Source organism: Natator depressus, chromosome 10 (genome assembly GCF_965152275.1).
Source record: "Natator depressus isolate rNatDep1 chromosome 10, rNatDep2.hap1, whole genome shotgun sequence".
Taxonomy (NCBI): domain Eukaryota; kingdom Metazoa; phylum Chordata; order Testudines; family Cheloniidae; genus Natator; species Natator depressus.
In genome coordinates, this window is record NC_134243.1 from 41,851,628 (window position 1) to 41,874,000 (window position 22,373).

Genomic DNA, 22,373 nt, shown 5'->3' on the forward strand with positions numbered 1-22,373 from the left:
GTTGTCTGTTCACTATTAACACCATTGTGCTGCTGGTTTTGACATCCCTATAACAAACTTTGATTTATATGGCCTTATATAATCCCTCCTCCTTTGCACGGCCTTGAGAGCAGTGTAAAGTGGAACTCATTTAAACAGGTCACTACCAAAGGAGCAAACCTGTCGAAAAAATACTATCTTTATGAATCAAACCTCACCCAGTACAGAATAAGCCAGGCTCCTTTATAAATATAGCTTATTTGGATTTGGCAGAGACTGGGTCTAGCATTTACTCCAATGAGTAAACTTAAAAAAAAGAGGTGTGGGATATGAATGAGATTTCCAGAATCATAGAATGAAGGAAAGAAAAGATCTAGAGGAAAAATAAAATATCCTACATTCACCACTCCATCATTCAGTTTATAGCGACTTCAAGTATTTGAGCAGCCATGCACACAAGAATTCAGGTCCCCATTTTATAGCGCACCTCTGACCATATCTGTTTCTTATCCACATAGCAAGGCAGCAGATGAGCAACACTCTTTTCCACACCCATTGCCCATAGAAAACTTGTAAGCCATTGTGTCGTGAGAGTCATGTGGAGTTATTTCCGCATACGATATCAGAACATGTCCTGCCGGCAAACTGGCAGTGCCCACTAATAAACAAACAATCTGATCGCTTCAGGGAGATGATCTTTTTAAAATGGTTAACCCTACAATGATGTGCTGCATGTGCCAAATAGCAAGGGTTGGGTGGGGCAGAGGGGAGCCTTCAGCTCAGAAATTATTGGACCTATTTTTAGGCTCCTGAAGTCATGCTGTGCTGCTTCCACTCTGTCATGATGACCCAGCGTGTAGCATTCTAGGACATGACAGAGCCGAGGCAGTCATAATGGATCGTGGAGCTGGCCTAGAGGGTGGGGTTAGGGAAGGTAAACAGCAGTTATTTGTATTATGTGGTGTGAATACATTATTTGAACAACACTTATAAGACTTTATTATTAGTAAAGAATGTATGTCCTAGGGAAAAAAATCTCTTTCCAGAGCACAGTATTATAATATAAAAGCTACTTACTTGAAGCTTCCTCTACTCCCAGAGGCCATCCTCATAATGTGCCAGCACTTCCCACTCTCTGACATCCCAAAATGGTGCATGCTGAGGTATCCCAGTGCCAGGGGAGCTAGAGAGTGGCAGTTATATATGACAGCGAGGAGGAGAGTGTAATTTCTGTGCTGAGCACCCTTATTTCCTGCTGCTTGGGGCACTCAGAGTATGGCCTAATTATAGAATAACTAGATACTTATATGGCTTAATGGGTGCCTCACAAGCCCTTCACAACACACCTGTGAGGTACAGGCATACCATTATCTGCATTATACTGAGGCAGAGAGAGACTAGGGCCTGCACTAACAGGAGTCAGACATTGCGACACTGCACATCACAGTCCCTAACTTTTAGGGGCCTAGAGAATCACTGTGATGCACAAACCTGAGTTAGGTGCCAAAGCTCCTATACAATGACGGGGGAGAAACAGGCTCTCAGACTGTGATTCACAAAAGCCAGTACTTTAGGCAGGGAGGCACCTAAACTATCCAATGGGAGACTCCAACCACTGGGTTGTGTGCTAATCCTCACCCCTCTAGGTGCCTCTCTTGGCGAGTGAAGCCCAGCTATGAGCCGTTTTCTGGAGTTAGGCACCTACAGTGTTATAGTGAGAAGCTAGGGGAGGAAGAGGACCTCCCTTGTAACTTTTAGACTGGGATGTGCAGACCACAGTTCAAGTCCCTCTTCCACCTGAGGGTGCAAAGGGAGTGGAACAAGGATCTAGCACCTCTCAGGTGAGTGTCTAATGACTGGGCTGGGGGGTATTCTGATGTCGGGCTCCTCAGAGTCCGCTGTTGAACCTGTTCAATTATGGATAACTACTTGGAGAGATTGGACCAGAGAAAGAAAACAAACAGGAGAATGACTCTGTAGCCTGGTGGTGAGAACACTTACCTGGGATCCACTCCTTCTCATCCAGTGACTCTGGTTATTCACAGTGGATCAGCAGTGGGAGAGATTGAGGCAGTCCCTCTATGTCAGAATAGCCCAATGGCTAGAGTATGCACCTGAGAGGTTGCAGATCCCTGTTCAAATTCCTTCCTCCCCTCAGGAGGAGGGGGACTTGAACCAGGGGTCTCCCATATCCTAGGCAAGTACCCTAACCACTGGGCTAAAAGTGATGAGGGAGGTAAGCCTCCTTTCTGCCCCCAGCTGCTTTGGGTGAACACACCTTAGGTGCTTGATCCAGTAGGCATACTCAGAGAGCACCTACCAGATTGGGCCCCACATGTGATTTAGGCAGCTGAACATCTACCTTCCTCTGGTTTGTGACTTCCTCTTGGTCTGAAGCAGGAGACAGACAACTGGGCACCTAGGGGGAGGCAGCAGTGCACATACTCAAAGGCAGAAATATAGGTGCTGAGGGCCCCATTATGGCAAAAAACGTAGGTGATAAGTGAGTTTACGTACCTCCAGCAGGAGTTTTGTGCATCGCAGTGGACCTGAAACTAGGACTTAGGTGCCTAACTATTTTTGTACGTTCAGGTCTGTGTGACTTGCCTAAGGTCACAAAGGAAGTCTATAGCAGAACAAGGAATTAAACCCAGGTCTTCCAACTCCTATGCTAGGGCCCTAATCAGTGGGCTATCCTTCCTTCAGGTTACTTTTAAGGACCCTGGTATACACATTAGCTGCACACAAACATTCTCCACAACATTCAGCTGACACTTACCTAAAAGCAAGTACGTTCAGCTACAAGCAATTAAAAACACACATGTAACAGAGTTCTCCTACTCTCACAGTACCGGACAACCAAGTTAGCACTAAGAATACAGTGGAAAGAGAAAATTATGCGATAAATATTTACTGCATAAAGTACAGGTTTATTATTTTGGAGAATCCCTTCTAAATGAGTTAATGATAAAAGAATAAATCAGTAACAATAAAAATAATAATTAATAATAACCACCACCACACTTTTGCAACTATACAACCTTATCCAACTTCCAACATTTAACTATGAGCTAACCTATGGAATCTTTCAGTGAGAAAAATCTTCCATTGGCATTGAGAGGGAAAACCTAGTGGGGAAGTGACCTGATAAAAGAGGTGAGGGCCTGACACTGAATAAGTTCCCTTGACTTCAGTTGGTAGTTGCTTGAGCTCATCACCTCTAAGGATTAGGCCCTCCATGGGTTAACCAAATACATTTTCTGTGCCCACACAACCTTAGATTGAATTAGCAGGACCATTTTAAACAAAAACTGGTTAAAGGAACACAGCATCAGTACAACAAGGTTATGCAGGTGATTTAATTGGTGTGAGATTTGGTAGCCACAGACTGGGCATTGGAACTCAAGTCTAGAATGAGCATTTTCACCATCATTATGTGAACAGAGCTGTAGAAAATGTCTGCACCGCTTCTTTCCATTCCAGTCTGTGCTTAAGGAGTCATAGTAACAGCTTTTGGATTCAAGTCCTCTGATGAGCCCCTCTGATTTATTAGGTAAAACATCTGGAAAAAATGAAGCCTTGTGGCAGTGTAAATCCCCACAAGGGAGAGGAGAGAGGTTCCAGATGAACAGGGATCCTGTCCGAAACCTGAGCTCTGGTGAGAAGGCTGAGATTACTCTCAGGTTCAAAACCTCAAGCTTAGAGCTGGCCTGTTGCCATTTCACCCACTGGCTCAGAAGCCATCACACAGAGCTGGTCCAATTTGGCACAGAGGAACGGAGGGAAGCTAACAGCCCGCAATATGTGGACCATGCCACAGCCAACTAACCAATTTTCATATTCTCTTGCAGCTTGAATGTCTGTAGTAATTCTGCCCTTGACATTACTATGGTAGCTGCTGTTATAAATCACTGCCTGCTGTGGTGGCAGTATGAAACATAGACTATATACATCCCGCCCTCAAAACAAAGAGGGACAGCTGACTGCAGAGGGGCATGAAATGTATAGTCCAGATCACCTAGGCTATGTTGCTATTATTATGTGGAGGGAGGTGACTTACAGCTACCTATGTGAGTAAAATAAATGCAAGTTTTTAAAAGGGAAAGAAACAGCTAATTGAGGCTAATGCTGATCAGGAATGAACAGAACCTGCACAGGTGGCAGCCATGTATTTTCTGAAGTGGAATTTTGGTTCAGTTGGGCTGTGTTAGGTGAGTTTAGCAGAGACAGAGCGATGCTGACTGTTAGCAGGAAAGTCTTGCTTTACTACTGAGTCACTGCGTAATCACTTGTTATATATTTTATATTAAAAAAAATCAAAGCTATGGCAGAGTTAGAACTCACACATGTACTAGACTCAGAATTATTTATTCTTTCTGCACTTCTTCATATAACAACTCATGTTCCAAATTTCAGAGCTAATGATATTTCTCCAGAGACCTATCTTTTGACAGTATTTTTCCATCTAAATCCCCTTTCCAAGCATTTGAATAACAGTTCAAAATACTACCCTGGATGCCAAGGTTTTTTGGTTGTTGTTGTTGTTGTTGGAGGGAGTGTAGGATGGGGGGAAGGAGTAGGAGGTTATTTTTTAATCAGATAAAGTATTGCAGGGAAACCAGCCACTTCTCTCCATTCAATGTATACTCTATGGGGAATCCATCTAATACCCCTTCTCTTAGTGTGAAGCAGGACCAGCAAGATGCTGTATCAAACCAGGGAAGAACAGAAAAGCTGGGATGGAGCACAGGAAATGAACAGGGAATCTGAGGAATGGATTATATAAACTCGAGTAAGGAAACTGCCAATGAACAGGTGAGATGGAAACAACGTTTATTTCTTTTCATTGCTGACAAACTGCACCTGGCTAAGACTGTGATTTAGGTGGAGTGGAATACACTTTCTGAGAGGAATTACATGGCTCTGGGGATTAGCACAGTGGTGTTGAGCCTTTCCTCTTTAGGCAGCTGGTTCAACTCCTGTCAGGTGGTAGTTGTAGCTGAAGGTTGTTTCCATCATATGGCTGCTTGAGGGCCTACATGAAATGAGTGTGGTGGTTTCACTCCAGTTCCCAGGACCAGAAGTTCAACTCACAAAAAACACATTATAATTGGAACTAGTTAGCACCTTTGTTGGCCGTTGCAGAGACATGGAGGACTGAATGAGAGTACAGACAGCTCCCACCTCATTCACTGAGAGGCTCCTTCTAAGCCAGGTTTCAGGGCCATGCATGTGGGAAGCTTGCCCTGCTGTCTCTGTGTACGTTTTATGACTTCTATTATGGCAACACCAAAGACCCCAGCCGAGACTGGGGCTGTACTGTGCTGGGTTTTGTACCCTCACGGAGTGAGAGATGGTCTCTCTCCTGTAGAGTTCACAATTGAAATAGACCAAACAGATAAGGGTTAAGAGAGGAAAGAGATTTACCCAAGATCAGAGCAGAGCTCGGAACAGAACCCATGTCTGAGTGCTAGGCCAGGGTTCTAGCCACTAGACCACACTAGCTTTGTCTTTTATGGGTTAAGAGAGAATATCAGTCTCTTAGGTTGCCAATCTAGCACCCTTTCACCATTACAGAGTCACATAATGGATTTTAAAATGTTTCTTATATAAGAAATACATTGGCAATGGGGGCCGAATGGGAGTCAGAGCTGTCATATGGTGTAATTCATACACACGCTTGTACAAAATGCTTCAGTGGGAGAGTCGATCATAAGTGAACACAACAAGGAAAGTTTTAACATGAGATTTCTCAGACTCCAAGAGCTGCTAGTGCTACAACACAAATAATAACAGTGAATAAAGCAACTGATGTGGGGGAAGGGAAGGGAGCGCAACCCAGACAAGTGGGGGAGAACAAGTGGAAGAGTAACTCCCAGCTCAGGAATGATGCAGGGACAGCTTGACTTAGTGGGACAAAAGAAAATAAGGCCAAGATTTCTAGCCTTGAGTAGTGATTGTGTGCACCTGGGTTTTAGGTACCCAACTTGAAACACCTTAAACAGGCCTGATTTTCAGAAAATGCTCTCTGAAAATCCAATCTCTTTACATTACCTCTGGCTGGGACTACCCATCAGCAAACAACAGCTGAACCCAGCAGGAAGAAAGGAGAGCTGGCCTCTCTGAGTCTGCACAAAGGGATCACCCCAGACTCCACTACCGGGGGTGGCCTGACAGGCTTCTTCTGCAGTGGAAGTCAAGTGAAGGCCAGGGATTGAGCAACCAAGGGACCTGCATCGTTCCAGAGTGGAGCGGTCTGCCTTGCAGTAGGACATCACAACTGCAAATACTGCCTATGCTACAGTGGGGTAGCAAGAAAAGGCGTCTGTGATGAGTGAAGACCTGATCTGTGTGTGCAGACAGGTGAAGGTTCACAGGTGAAGGGATGTGTCAACATCACCATACGCCCATGCGATGATCAGGCCTGAAAAAGATATATGGAAACGTACCTGTCAGCAATCAGCCCTGCAGAGCTCCCAGCTCAAGGGACAGAGTGTACAGGCCCAAATAACTATGAGAACATGGCTTGTACAGTCAAGCTGCTAAGTAGCATTTCAATTTACTACGGGTGTGTTTGTGGGTGAAAGGAGGGAGTTTGTCTTCCCCCAGGGAACTTCATTTCCATGACACTGAATCTGGGTACCAGATTCTGGCTGACAACTGGATCCTGGCAGATTCTTCCTGCTTTTGTCCCCAGCCCCCCAAATTCTACTGCCTTCCTAAACTGTGTCAGGGAGATCTCAGAGACTGGCACCAGTCCACGGACCTTTCCTTGAGAAACACTGATCTAGACTCTTGATGGAGCAAGGCAGGAGTTGTCAGGGATCCTGCGTCTCTCCATACAGAAGGTGAATGGGAGTGTAGAATGAAGGCAGGGCTCTGCTTCCATAAGATACCTGAATGCACTTATGAACAAAGCAGGGCTTTGAAGGGCTCTTACCTTTTAACATGGAATGACAAGCCTTGTGGATGGGGCATAGTGGTAGATGTGGTATATCTTGACTTTAGTAAGGCTTTTGATACAGTCTTGCATGACCTTTTCATAAACAAACTAGAGAAATATAGCCTAGATGGAGCTGCTATAAGGTAGGTGCACAACTGGTTGGAAAACTGTTCCCAGAGAGTAGTTATCAGTGGTTCAGTGTCAAGCTGGAAGGGCATATTGAATGGGTCCTGCATAGAGAGAGTACATTTATAAAGTTTGTGGATGCTACCAAACTGGGAGGGGTTGCAAGTGCTTTGGAGGATAGGATTAAAATTCAAAATGATCTGGTCAAACTGGAGAAATGGTATGAAGTTAATAGGATGAAATTGAATAAAGACAAATGCAAAGTACTCCACTTAGGAAGGAACAATCAGTTGCACACATACAAAATGGGAAATGACTAGGAAGGAGTACTGTGAAAGGGAACTGGGGGTCGTAGTGGATCACAAGCTAAATATGAGTCAACAGTGTAACACTGTTCCAAAAAAAAAAAAAAAAAAAGAGCAAACATCATTCTGGGATGTATTTGCAGGAGTGTTGTAATCAAGACACAAGAAATAATCCTTCTGCTCTACTCCGCACTGATTAGGCCTCAACTGGAGTATTATGTCCAGTTCTGGGCACTACATTTCAGAAAAAATGTGACAAATTGGAGAAAGTTCAGAGAAGAGCAGCAAAAATGATTGAAGGTCTACAAAACATGACCTATGAGGGGAAATGGAAAAAATTGGGTTTGTTTAGTCTGGAGAAGAGAGGATCAAGGGGGAACATGATAACAGTTTTCAAGTACATAAAACGTTGTTATAAGGAAGAGGGAGAAAAATTGTTCTCATTAACCTCTGAGGATAGGACCAGAAGCAATGGGCTTAAATTGCAGCAAAGGAGGTTTAGGTTGGACATCAGGAAAAACTTCCTATCAGGGTAGTTAAGGATTGCCTGCAACAAATTGCCTAGGGAGGTTGTGGAATCTCTGTCACTGGAGGTTTTTAAGAGCAGATTAGACAAACACCTGTCAGGAATGGTCTAGTTATTATGTAGTCCTGCCTTGAGTACAGGGGACTGGACTAGATGACCTTTCGAGGTCCCTTCCAGTCTTACAATTCTATAATTCAGGGCTCAAAGTTAATCCCTAAGGCCCTGATTCAGAAGGGAACTTACATACATTAGAGTTAGGACTCAGTTCTTTTAACTTAGCTTTATTTCATTAAATTCATTCATAAATCCAATGAAAAGTGAAATACTCACGGTATTGTCTTTATGGGTATGTACACAGTGGCAACATGCTCTAACATTTAGGCTCTATCACACAGTCTTGCCACTCAGTAGAGTCACATCTCTGGATGTCCTTTGGTAGTTCACAAGAGATCTGGAGACTTACCATGTTTCACCTCTTTTCAGTAGTGTTTGGATGTTGGATGCTGTACAGAATACAGGAGGTAGTAGAGAGTGTTTGAAATGCATAAGTAACTGTGCTATGTAGCTACCCGCATGCTCACATCATTAGGATCATACATGTACACAGCTAGAGATTTAATTTTGGGGTCAGGGTGAAACTGGATTTCATACGCATAGAACTACAGCTGCAAACATCAATTCCATTCCATGAAACATTTTTGAGGTTTCAAAATTTGGTTTCATTACCATGTGGAACAAAACGGAGACCACAAAATATGAGAGAGACATCTAGACTGACCCTCTATAGCCTACTGCAGGGGTTCTCAGAACAATTTTTTTGGTAGCCTCAGAGTGTGGTCACCAATCCTTGCTGGTGGCTGCTCTGAAAATTTTTCCAGACCTGAGCCCTGCCGCTCCGGGCTGAAGACCAGAGCCGGAGCCCAGGGCCTAAAGCCCGAAGCCCGCGGAGCACACACACTGGCCCCATGTGTCTGTAGAGGTGCTGCCTGGAGCCCGCAGGAGGCTGTGTGGTGCAGGCTGCTGATCCCCTGATGGTGGTACCAGGGAACACCAAGGCAGCCAGGAGCAACAGCTGGATGCTGCAAGGAGGGGCTGCTGACCCCCCCCCCCCCCATCTCCATCCAAGAGGCTGTTGTGGCCACAGAAAAATCCCTTGGTGGTCACATTTGAGAAACGCTGGCCTAGTGTTTAGGGCACTGCTGTGGGATGTGGGAGACCTTGGTTCAAGTCACTGATTGATCTAGGATGAAAAAAAAAAAAAAGTTGGCTCTGAATCTCTCTCTCCAGAGAAACCGTCCTGACAAAGTTGTTGTTGAAACCAGTGTTTCCATGTGTGCTGGGGTGGGGGGTCCCCACCCAGTGCAGCATGAGTGCACTCCGTCCCTCAAGCCAACTCTGCATCTAGGCAGTGAGGTCTAAGGTTTTAAGTCCAGCAATTTGCTCTTTGCTGTAGGGCTGTGCGGCCTAGGAATCAGAGTCTATAGCAGTCCCCTGAATCCCTGGGCTGTAAGGCCTAGCGGCCAGAGTACCTGGTAATACCCTGACTCCCAGGACAATGAGGCCTAGTGGCCAGAGTCAATAATAACAATACTCTGGATCCAAGAGCAGCGAGGCCTAGCAGCCAGAGTCAATAGCAACACCCTGAATCACAGGGCAGTGAGGCCTAGAGGCCAGAGTCAATAGGTTTGCCCTGGTCCACAGGGCGGTTAGGTTTAGTGGCCAGAGTCAATAGGGTTGGGCCGCCTCACAGGGGGGCAGCAGCCGGGGTAGGGGGACCGGCGTCCTTCCTGCTGCACCAGGTCTCAGCTCAGGGCTCTAGTAGTGATAAATGGGCTCGCCACTTAGTCAGAGGGGGTCCGCCCAAAACACGCTGACTGCTGTAGGGACAATGGCTCATCCCTCCCTGGGCTACTTCCTATCATGACTCCTGCAGTCCTGGTCTAGACATATTTGGGATCTCTAGTCTCCTCAGGTCAGGGCCAGCTCCAGGCACCAGCTTTCCAAGCAGGTACTTGGGGCGGCATTCAGAATGGGGCGGCAGTCCGTGTCCCACGGTGGCAATTCAGTGGCAGCTCTGCCGCTGTTCCAGGGGTGGCGGCAATTCGGTGGCGACTGCTTGGGGTAGCAAAATTGATAGAGCCGCCCCTGCCTTGGGTTGTGCTGATCCCAGAGGCACCAAACTCCGAGTGGCGTCCTTGGGTACCTGGGTGTCTGCCTGAGTCTTGGTGTCTACGGCTCCCACAGTCTGGGGCTTCTGCAGCTCCTGGGCTAGAATCTGCAGCATGCATCCTTTGTCTCTGGCAGCTAGCCCAGACTGAGTTGGGCCGCTCCCTTTTATACTGGTGCTACCCAGTAGCATCCCAGTAGAGATGTGGGGGCGTCACGTCTTCAGCCCACAGTGAGGAATTAACCATTCCCTATCCAGTGTGAGGTGAGTGCACCCTGTCACACCATGTAATGGCATTTTACAACAGAAAAACTTTCATCAAACAGTTTGACTAGCTCTCCATAGCAATACCTCCTCACAATATGGATGCTGCTCATGCAAACAAACACTTGGAGAGCCCCCAGAAACTAGGTCCCATTTGCAGATCTTATGCACCTAGCATATTTTGGGGCACTGTGTAAATAATACAGAAGAATGCTCTATACCAAGAGAGGTTTCTCAAAGGCTGTGTCTGCACTAGAATTTTTCTTATATTTTCCATCATGACGGTTGTTGGGGCAGCTCCACCAGTGATAGCAATGGTGGCAGGGCTAGCATGGATGTGCTGCCAGTATTTTTAACCACCGTCTAATCCTGCTCAGGAAGGCCTAGATGGTGGTTTAAAATGCTAGCGAGCACTAACAGCCTTTTTGCGTTAGTGATAATGACAGTAAGAGTGCTAGTAGAAGTGCACCAGGGGGAAACTGAAAGAAAAACATTAGTGTAGAGAAGGTTGGTAGAAACGTATCACCCACTTTCTACACTACTTCAGTTTTCTACAAGTTTTAACATGAACAGTATTTGCTGGAAATAGCTGACTGTGCCAAAAGCTAGTTGATTTTTTTCTCTCCCAATCATTTACTTTTCAAGAGCCACTGCCATCTCCCAGAAAACAATGAAAGTCGCTCTGTGCTCGTGCAACAGCCAGATCTTTGCTTCTTAGGAATTCATCTGCTCCTGCTGTTTATTAGAATCCTCTGTTCAGTACACTGCTTGTAGTTACTTTGGTAACTGCAAATAAAAGATGAGAATTTCAGGTAGGGAGTGAGCAGTAAGGAGAGAAAGACACAAACTCTGTTTTCATTCAAATATCTCTAAAATAAAAAAAAGGGGGGGACTCTAAGAAAGCAGATGATGGATTTTAGTGTCACAATAGTTTCCAAGTACAGTGTTTTTTTCCACATTTTTATGAGCTTCAGAGCATTTAGAATCAAAATGAACTGGAAGAAACACAAAGATTGTTTCTCCTCAAACTACAGCACTTTCCCCTGATCTCTGCATTTTAAGGCTCCAGACAGCTAAATTGGATAGATGAGACTCTATCTTCTTTGCCCACATCTGTGTGTTGAAATTAATTTAGTTCAGGATCCTCTGCATCAGATAGCTCATGGACCCATTGTCATGTTCTTCTGTACCAGATATGGACTGCTCACAAAGTTTGCTTATACACACCATATGTGTTCATCATTATAAGATCCTTTAACGCTTTGCCAGAAGTGGCTGAGGTTAGTTTAAATAAGGTATTTTACACAACTCCACCTAGTGGCTGGACAGTTCAGAATTCCATTACATCTCCCCATTTAAGTTCTACATTCCTACCATTTGCAATATTTAAACTATCACTGTCTTTGCAGTTCAGTGCAGATCAGTCTGTTAAGTGTCTCTGAATCATTCTGGTTTTCTAACAACCCAAATGCATAACAGCCTGGTCATCTGGCTGTCCATTAGTTGCAATGACTGGCTGTGGTTGATCCAGAATCCTTGAGTCTTCTTCTTGTTCTGCATCTACCAGCTGCTCCGTTGATTGTTCTCTCTGAGGATCAAACTGTAGATGTCGATGGTTTCTGTTGCACTCTCCAGCATTGATCTTAATCACATATAATCTGGGCATTGAATTATTTTTTCTTTACAACAGCTGGAGTTGTCCATCCCTTTTCTCCATCTAATTTGACAAGAATAGACTCACCAGATTCTAGTTCCAGCAGTTCTTTTATTGAGTGACATCTGTTGTAAAAGTGTTCATAAGCTCTTTTAGCCATTGTATCCGATTTGGCTACTCTCTTCATGCCTGACTACTTTGGGGATAACTATTGTTCCATCTTTGGAAAAGAATTCGAGTCATCTTCCCATCATGAGTTGTGCTGGACTCTATCCAGTAGCTGCTATTGGTGTTGATCTGTAATTCAGAAGAGCAAGGAATGTGGATCTTCCTGCTGTAGGGTTTTCTTGACTGTCTGTAGAGCTCTCTCATCCTCTTCATTTGCTTGTGGGTAATGTGGGCTGCTAGTAACATGATCAAAGTCATATTTCATCGGGAATTGTGGTCTGTTGTCTTTCACTAGTTGTTCTGGAATACCAACAGTGAGCAAAAGTGCACTTCAATTTCTCAGTAACAATCCAACATGTTATATCTTTCAAGTACATTATTTCTATATTCCTGGAAAAAAATAGTCCACGACAATCAGGTGATGATGTCCTTTGAATTTGCATAAATCTGCAGCTAGTCTCTACCAAAATCTGTCTGGTAAAGGTGGTGTTATTAAAGGTTCTTTGGGTTGTGTTGGTCTGTTAGTGCTCCAATGTTCACATGCAGATAAAAAAAAAAAAAAGTATGTCCTTGCTGATGCCTGGCCACTGCACTGACTGTTTGGCCCATTCATGGCATTTAGTTAATCCTTGATGTCCTTCATGGATGAGGTTTAGGATTTCTCCTCTCATTTTGTTTGGAATTACAATGCAATAGCCTTTAACCATGAGTCCATTTGACTTGTTTAATTGTCCACAGGCCTTAAAATAGCTTCTTGTCACTTCCTTAGTCTCCTTTAGATACTTGGGCCTAATGTAACTTAGAACGTCCTGAAGTTGTGTGTCTGTTGAGGATGCTTTTTGTAGCTGGAGTGGTCTCTTTTCTGACACTGGTCTGTATGCGTCCACAGCATCCACGTATGCTTTTACATCATCTTCAAGTTCAGGGGTAGTTGAGTGTGATTCTGGGCTCCATGACACAGTGCTGGCCACTACCAGATTTTTCCTGGGAGCATATTTAGCAATTGGGGTAAATTGCATTAACTTTAGCAATAGACTTTGATGATGGTTACAAGTGATTTATGACCTGTTATCAGTGTAAACAAATCCAATCCACACAGATATCTGGTTGTGCCAGGTCCGGCCTGATACTGGTTAAATGGATGGTGGTTCAGCAAAAGGGAAAAAGCCAGAGGAAACACCAGCAACAGCCTCACACTTTTGGTCCTGTAACTAAACACAACAAATTTGTTTCCTTACAATCACACTTTAGGTTAATTTGCAGGCAAGGTGAACAATGTGTTTCCACATTATGTATGAATAGTTCATTTGTTGCGGAGTGAAGGGGCGTAGGGGAGTGAGAGTATGTGGTTGGTGGAGGTGGGCGGGGGGAGGGGAATCAAACTTTGCTGTTACTTTTGAAAGAGAAGATTGAGGTCTCCAGGAAACATTTTGGATCTGGAGTCTTGACAGCATTAGCAGGGAGCTGCCGACAAGCCGTGTTCAGACCTGAATAGAGAATAGTAAACAAGGGAGAGATTATATATAATTATAGACAATCATGTTGCTGGGGATAAACAGGAATCAAAAGCACAGAGGCACTGAAGTTTGGCACCTCCCCAAGCCCAGAACAGAAGCCAGCCAGCAAGAGGCAGCGCGACTGCAAAGCTCTTCCATTTGGGCCTGCTTTCAGTTAGCTCAGGGGCTGTTTTTTCTTCTTTTTGGCTTGAGGCATTCCCCCATAAAGAAAGAGTCTGTCTGAGGGAACATGGGAGCCAAACTGAAGTCAGCAGAATCCTTGTCTGTGACATTAATGGATCACTCTGTGAGAAATGTCAGAAGCATTTGGAAAAGATACAGCGTGCTTAGGTCAGCAAAAACATGTAGGAATTTCTGAACAAAAATCTCTTCACAAACGCTCCAAGTGTCTCTCTCGCATACCCTGGGGGCGGATAGCTCCTGCCAGAAGAAGGGGCACTGCAACCTGGAAGCCAAGGGCATCCACATCTAATAGTGGCCTGTTAGCCCCATTCACAACACCGGACACCCAGGCGTTCAGCGTTAACCTCAAAGGGCCCTTTCTGGCCACCAGTGTGTTTGTGATGAGACCCACAGCCCACCCACCTGCCCGGGTGTCTGAGCAGCAGGGAAAATAGGGCCTGGCAGTTGGCACAATTCTCTCTGCCTAGCTGTGAATCGGAGGCAAACAAATGAGCAGGAGGCCTGTAAGATGAAACACCCCACCACACCTGCGCTCCTGCTTGGCCCTGCAACAGAGGGAATAAGCAGGAGTGCATGCATGATGGGACCCTCCCTTCGCCATGTGCCTGCCTTCTTGTGACAGCAGCAGAAGGAATGAGCAGGAGGCTCTACATGGGTGGGTGGGTGTGCTCCCCCTCCACCACCTGCCTGCCCTGCATTAGAACAGCAGTGGGAATGAGCGGTAGGCCCAGTTAATTTGTTTTGTTGGACTCTCCCACTATACAGGCAACTGTTTTGTTTTTCAGACCCTGGAGAAGGAGAAGAGGACTCCCAGGAAGCATACAGACACCTGAGCTCCTATTTCAAAGGTCCGGTCCTTCAAAGAGTTCTCCAGCCAAACTAGGGGAGGCCACGCTTTCTATTCCTGATCATTCAAAGGTGAAAAGAAGGGGAATTTAGATAAGAAATAACAAAACCTAATTTTCAGAACTTCTTTAACAACATAAAAAAAAGTGAAGCAGCGTTACAAACCCATCCCACCTCACATGAACACATGGCCTTTCAAAATCTTTTCCCTAAGGAAAAATAATTGACCGTATTAAAGGGGAAATGACACTTGACTAACTGAATAGTTGGTGGGTGGCATTATCTGGATTCTAATTTACCGGGATAATGATACTTTCTTGATGAATTCTCAATAAATAATTCTGTTGTCAAGACATTGTCTTGTAAGACATCTCAATTTTGTGGGTCCTACCAAAATAAAGCATGTGGTCATGCACACCTGCTCCCCCCTCTGGCTGTTTAGTAGCTGTACTGGCATCAGAAGAAAGTAAACCAAAAGGGCTGTGTCAATTTCAGCATTGTTGGAAATAAATCAATAGGTGAGACTAAGGGGGACTGATGTTTGCTAAGTGGAAAGGGGGGAAAAATGGGTTAGGAAAGACATGTTGGGCCCACTCTCATCTGTTGTAAATTCACATGAAGTCAACAGAGCCATGAGATTTATATCAGCTGAGGATCCGGCCCTGTGTTTTCAGAGATCCATGGGGCTATTGCAGGTAACTGGAAATAGAAACAAACAAACAAAAAAACCCAACCAAACAAACTATAAAAGAGTATAGTAACAGTGTCCTCTCAACACAGGGCCATCCGTGACTTGGGATAGGAATGGTGTCACAATTTTAGCACTCTGGCGAGGGGAATATAGGAGAGCAGAATGACAGCTCTTGGATTGACTCCATCTGCTTTCGTTCCTTTTTCACATGGATGTGAACAAGAAGGAAGCGGGATGTAAAGCCCTTATCCTGATGGGAAGTCAGAAACGAAATGAGGTTAATGGTCTCATACCTGGCAGACCCCAATCACAAATCCCTCATAAAGGCAGACTCCAAAAGCACAGCTCATCAGTGTTATTTTTAAAAAAAAGTGTATTAAAGGTTAAACAAGCTGGAAAAAAAAAGCTCTGGGAAGGATGGATCTGAGGGGCAGTCAGAAAATCCTACTCCATGCACCAAAGACAGACTTGCAAGGCAAAAGGAATCAAAAGAGTGAGCCACCTACCAAGTAACATACAGAGTATATTTCCAGCAGGTGTCTTGGAAGAGGCCATTGGTGGAACAAAGTATTTTTCCTGTCCTACCTGCAGCAAAAAGTATGTGGAGTTTTCATTAGCTGATGGATTATTTTTTGCTTTGCAAACCTCATTCGCATGTGCCTGAGGAGAGGTTTTTCACTGTGCAGATTTTGGGATGAGCCAATGAGATATGTTAGCAGGGGGTCTCTCCTCAGGAGAGGCCCAGAGCTGGAATATCTGCGACTGCAGCAAGTCAGTATTGAGGTGCATCCACAGAGCTCTGTGAGAACCCAAGGCTAAAATAGCAGATGCTGAAAGTTAGCATTGGGGAAACCAGCTTAAGTGGCTTTCTGCCAATTTCCTATGTGTAAGAGGTATTTTTGGGTGGCATGGTGGGGGCCTGAAAGCATAGCTGGAGGGTTTCTGTCTTCTGACTATTCCCAGCTCCCTAGACAACCTCTTGGAGCCATAGGAAGCAGGATCAGTTTCCAGATAGTCCCAGAATCAACGGGAAATGGTGATGCACCTTTGCTCCTGCCTCCTTTCTGAGCTGTGCTGAAAGCAGCAGCTCAGAATGTAGGCCCAAGAGTCCAGCACCACTTCCTCAAAATCTAAATGGGCTTAACTAATTGCATTAAAGGAGGCTTTGGGTTGGAGCCAGCAGGGAAAGGAAACTTTATCCTCCAGCCTAGAGCTAAGGTTACTGGTGAGACAGTGAATGGTGGGAAGGATATCAGAGCTGCACACATTAAGTAAACTCCAGTACTAATTGCAATCTTAATATTAAAGGGACACTTTCAAGCTTAATATCTGGTTTGGTGCCTAGAAGCTATAGAGATAGATGCCTAGAAATGCCAAGCAGAAAACATGAGAGAGACAAGGTGAGTGAGATAATATCTTTTACTGGACCAACTTCTGCTGGGGGGAAGAAGAGACAAGCTTCACAGAGCTCTTCTTCAGGTCTGGGACCAACACGGCTACAACAACACTGCAAACAACAGAAAATATGACTTCCTGCTGGGTTTCCTTCATTTCTGTAATGTTGCTGTCATTCTTTACACATATTTTTCAAATAAATATTTCAACTCTATGAAAAAAAAAAAAATCAGTGCCATCAAGCTAAGATGAGGTGAGTAACCCGGTAATACCAAGCCAACGTGCATAGTTCAGCTGTCATAAGCAACCCGCAGTGAATGCAAGGAGAAAAGCTGCAGTTTTGTTAAGGAAACATTTCTGTTTCAGGGTTCTGAAGGATTGTTATGAACTGTTGCAAATTAAAACCTGAGATGCCAGGCTCATGTGTATGCATGTGTGTATCTAAAGAACTGGTTGGAATTTATTTCCCATGTGGAATATTTCAATGAACATGAAAAAAGATTGTTGTAATCTTATGTGGAGATTGAACTTTTTGTCAAAAAACAAAAGCCAAAAAGTTCAGCCACAATATTTTTAGTTTGGGGGTGAGAGGAGGCTAGATGAAAAGTGAAAATTTTCTTCAGTAAGCAAACTCTTTCCATAAAGCAAACAAACAAACAAACAAGCAAAACAAGCAAACCCCATTTAGTTGAAAAATCAAATTCAGTTGAAAGCAAGCTTCCACAGAAAATTTTCAACCAGCCCATATTTATTTTTTACAAACTATTATTTCAATTGGAAACTCCCCCTCCCCCCATATTAGCCCTAACTGCTCTCACTAGTTAATGGTGCAGCAAAAAAAGCAGCATCGGCAGTAAAAACAACAAAGAAAAGCACTCTGATCCCCAAGTATCACATCGGCAGATAAACAAGGGAAATCACAAAACATGACACTTCAAGAGCTGTGTGGACAGTTGCTACATCTGCTGAAGAAGAATCACTCAGAGGTTTATTAGCTTGGTTACCACAGATAAGATCTAACACTTAAGCTGATTCAAAGAAACATGCAGGTATTTTCATAACATATCTAACAAGGGTTGGGTAGTTTAAAACCTACATTTAATTAAACAAAATCAGGCTTGAAAATATTCTAAAATCTGCATATGTTGCAGTGTCTGGCTTTTTGGTGTTTTTTTTTTAAATTCCCCAGAGCAGGAAAACAAGCCAACAGAATTTGGATGCACATGCAACAGAAGAAAAGCAAAAAGAGAAGGGAGCAAGATCAATTAACCATCTGATTCCTGTGAGGAGAGTCAAAATGTGGCCCCTCAAGCTACCACTGTTGGTGTCAGTAAAGAGCTAATCAACAGACGCTGGTGATGGCACGGTGCAGAATGCAGCGCTGTACAGAAGCAGCCCAGAGCAGGGTTACAGCCGACAGGGCTAAAGTCCCCAGATTACAATAAAGCAGCTTGAAGGTGACAGATTTCGTTGTTGAAGGTGATAAAATTCCACATGGCATGTTGCAAAACAAGGGTCGGAATTCAGAGCTGGAGGAATCGCATGAGACAATGCAAGGGATGGTTTACCTTCCTCTCCTTTTCATGTGGCCAGGACAGAAAACACTGAAATTCACGAGGTTTCTGACAGGCTATGAAGGCCATGTTGGAACGGCGGGTCGTGATCGATCTATCGGGTATCAATTTATCGCATCTAGTATCGACGCGATAAATCTGCTGTCTGCTGTCGACTCTGGAACTCCGCCACAGCGAGAGGCGGAAGTGGAGTCGACGGGGGAGCGGTGGTCATTGATCCCGCGCTGCGGGGACGCGAAGTAAGTGATTCTAAGATACGCAACTTCACCTATGAGAATAGCATAGCTGAAGTCGACATATCTTAGATTGATCCCGCCCCCCACAGTGTAGACCAGGCCTAAGATCCCTTTCATCAGACCAGGGCTGGATGGCCTGGAACACGGCGGGCCGAAGTGCAACTTGTGGGTTGAACATTGGGCCTGATCCTCCCCCGCTTTGCATCTTGTGTTGTCAGTTACAGCCTAAAGCAGGAGTAAAATGCTACCAGATCAGAATAGCAGTGTTTACCCTTGCATTGCCAAGGTGTGAGTAATGACACAAGGGGTAAAGCAGTGGAAAATCAGAGCCATTGTCCCTAGAAACAGGTTGTGAGGGTCTAATCTGGAGACATACAAGCACCACTCAGGGGCATGACAGGGTCTCAGGTGCAGTACCCTATTTTGATCCAAGTGGCCAGGTCTCCAGCGTGGGGGCCGAGCATTAAAGATAAAAGGATGTGCCACTCTGTTCCATTTTGTGCTATGTAGAATATGTCTACATTGCAAAGCAAAGCGATGATTGTAGCAAGGGTAGCTTTAGTCTAGCTACCATGGGTAGCAATAGTAGTTTACAGAGTAGCATACCACAGTTTCTTTGAGAGCGTGTGGCACAAGCTGTCAGCATAGTCTGTGTGGTATGTAGATTGTAATGGATTTTTTACCTTCAGTTCTTGCATCCGATGAAGTGAGCTGTAGCTCACGAAAGCTTATGCTCAAATAAATTGGTTAGTCTCTAAGGTGCCACAAGTACTCCTTTTCTTTTTGCGAATAGTAGTTTAGGCATTAAGGTGCTGAAGCCCGTACAGCAGCCACCTGAATACAAGCCCAGTGAGGGCCCTGGGTACTTACTTTGGTTGCTAGCCCACAATTCACCAACATGGCCCCTCATTTGGGCAGAGCTGGCCGAACTCCTGACTTTGAACAAGCGACTGGACTTGTCCTGAAAACTTTTGCACTTTGAGAAACCCTGATGCCCTTATGCAGGTGAAACTCTCCATGTCCCAGAGCCTAAGGTCCTCACTCTGTTTCGCTCAGGCTGTTTGAAATGCAGGAAGGAAGCAGCTAGCAGAAACAAGAAGGCAAGGGGGGCGGGGGGGGGGAATAAATAAATAAGTCAAAGCCTGAAACTGAACTAGCAATTAGATCTGCCATGGAATATATTTAAGTCAAATCAATCCAGAAGGGAATGTCAGTCACAGCTCGCGCTCTCTCTCCTTCCCCTGCCCACAGCCCAGGGCATTACAGTCCCCTTAGTCAGACTAGGCAAGAAATACAGCAACAGTGAGTCTCCTAAGATGCTTTATCACAGATTTGCAAAGTCCTAGTTCATCTTTCCTCTCACGGATTTATTTACATATTGATTTATTTATTCGACTCTCTTCGTCAGGCAAGCCCCTTGAGGTTAAACTATTTTATTTACAAAGACATTGGGGTCACAGATATGAACAATTAAGTCAGCCAAGGTACATCTTTGCATGCACTCTCACAGTGATGTGCTGAGCAGACAAATCAGTCTTGTCAGCGATTCAGGGGTGGGGTGGGATGGGGGAGCTGCTCGAGCCCCAGATATCCAAATTGGTCAATAGCTGCTGCAAGTGGAAAGAAGGAACTGAGGGGTCGGTGTGCAGAGGGAGGAGAGAGAGAAACCACCTTGGGAGAAACCGTCAGGACAAACCTTTGTGGGGTAACTTCGCAGAAGGAGCAGGGCCTGGTGGTGGAGCCTGTATTGCACCGGCCCTCCACTTCACCTGCCAAAGTCACCCCTAACAAAAAGCAGCACATTTGCTCCTAGCAGGGAGATGGGCTCAGGAGAAAGGGGGAGGGGGGAACAACCATGGGAAGAGAGTCTGGAAGAGACTGATCTACATGATAGAGATTTCAGCTCTGCTAGCTTCATGTTACAAGGCAAGGCATTAGAGCCCTTTTTATAGATGACTTTTCCACTAGGCAGAACTTCAGTGGAAAACTCTTCTTGCTCCAGTTAGCATCCTTACCACCCTGCATTGGTTGTTTCTCTCCCCCCACCCCATTCCCTCCTCTCTCACTCATTATTTTTAAAGGGAGAATTAACTGAGACACTGATGGCATTTATGCATTGATCTCAGTTAGCTTCTCATGCAGCACCACAGAGCTGTATTCAGGGAAACGCTGTCCCTGGAAAAGTCCTGCTGCTTCCGATGGGCCTCGTCTGTGTGCACTGAACTCAGACATCTCACATGCACAGGTGTCCTTGGAGATATATGTATATATTTTGGACTGATGTATTTGCACTGGATTTGAGTTCTCAAGTGAGAGGCGGGTGAGAGCTAGGCACAGCATGGGCAGTTCTGTCACTGAGTTACAATCCCAACCCGCAGTGCTCCGGTCTATTCCAGTCCTAGATCCTTTACTTCATTTTGGCCAGTGCACCTTAATCCTGACCTTCAGCACCTTTGTTAGTCCAATACCAGCACAACTGGGAGAAAGGACCTCCCCTTTATGTCCCATGTGAGAAACTGCACCTTCACCTGCACAGGCCCACAGCACTATGCCAATGCCCTGCAGAAGGAAGAGAATTAATGACCTACTAAACTACCAATAGTAATACCTAGTTCTTTTACAAAGCGTTTTTCAGCAGTACCGCTGAAAGCACTTTGCAACCTTTAATGTTTATCCTCACAGCACCCCTGTAAAGTAGGGCAGTGCTATGGTCCCCATTTTTATACATGGAGAATTGAGGTCAGAGAGAGGCTAAGCGACTTGCTTAAGGTCATACAGGAAGTCTGTGGCGGAACAGGGAATTGAACCCAAGTCTTCAGCTAGTGACCTCAGCACCAAATCATCCCTTCCTCTTTCTACACTACTTCCTGCACCATCTAGGTATTTATTGGAGGGTTGGTACTGACCAAGCAGGACTGTGCTTAGCTAGTGAGAGATCTGCTTGGCTCATAGCCCAGAATGAGAGTGTCTGTTACCCTCAACAGAGTCCTTTTCAGTTTATGGAATTGCTTCAAATAAATTCTTAAAGAAGCCAAACAAAGATCAGTGTGTTTCCTAAGCATACTTGCATATCTGTTTGTGTAAGACTTAAGTATGGTATTAGGTACAGGTAAGACCATTGTTATTCACAAACCTTAGTGCAGTATTGCCGTGCACCCAAAAACATTAGTGCATGGTGTACAATGAGATCAGAATCTGGCCTACCAGAAATAGTTACACTGAAATCAACAAAGCTATTCTGAGGTTGCATTAGTGTAGTTGCTCCAGATTTACATGGGGGTCAGACTGGGCTCTGGCCCAATATCTCCTATTCACGGTAAGAGTTTTATGTGGAATTCCATCCCATCCCATTCTTTCAGCATCTTAGTCCTTTCAAAAATACATAAAGACTTCATTTGTGTTTTATTTGACAATCATGCACCAAACATCTTAATACTTACCTATATATATAAATCCTACATCAACTATTTGTAGGCCTATGGGTGCATAACAATACCACACCAGTTACCTCTAATTAAACAGGGAACAGAGATGCCAAGGAGCTCTAAACAGCGGTCTAACCATGTTAAAAAGTTTGCATATCACACTATTGATCCTCAACCTGAGCCGAACAGCTATATTGCCAACCTGATCTGAACAGCTATATTACCAAGCTAATCAATCACTAATGCCGCCTAGAATATTAATTGCAACAATGTATTAATTTTGCCAACATCCAATCATTTCTAGTCTATAAGAACACAGCAACTCACATGACTTCTACAATTGTTATAAGTACCGTGCCAGTACCATACACAGC

At 44.7% G+C, this 22,373-nt stretch overlaps 1 long non-coding RNA gene across 1 annotated transcript in view; it reads right to left on the minus strand.

Moving 5' to 3' along the window:
* Positions 1-13,489: 13,489 nt before the first annotated feature.
* Positions 13,490-22,373, minus strand: part of LOC141994472 (uncharacterized) — a 32,921-nt gene continuing 24,037 nt past the window's right edge. Inside the window, exon 3 of the long non-coding RNA XR_012641135.1 lies at positions 13,490-13,619. This is a non-coding gene — a long non-coding RNA (uncharacterized LOC141994472). The remainder of the gene's footprint in view (positions 13,620-22,373) is intronic.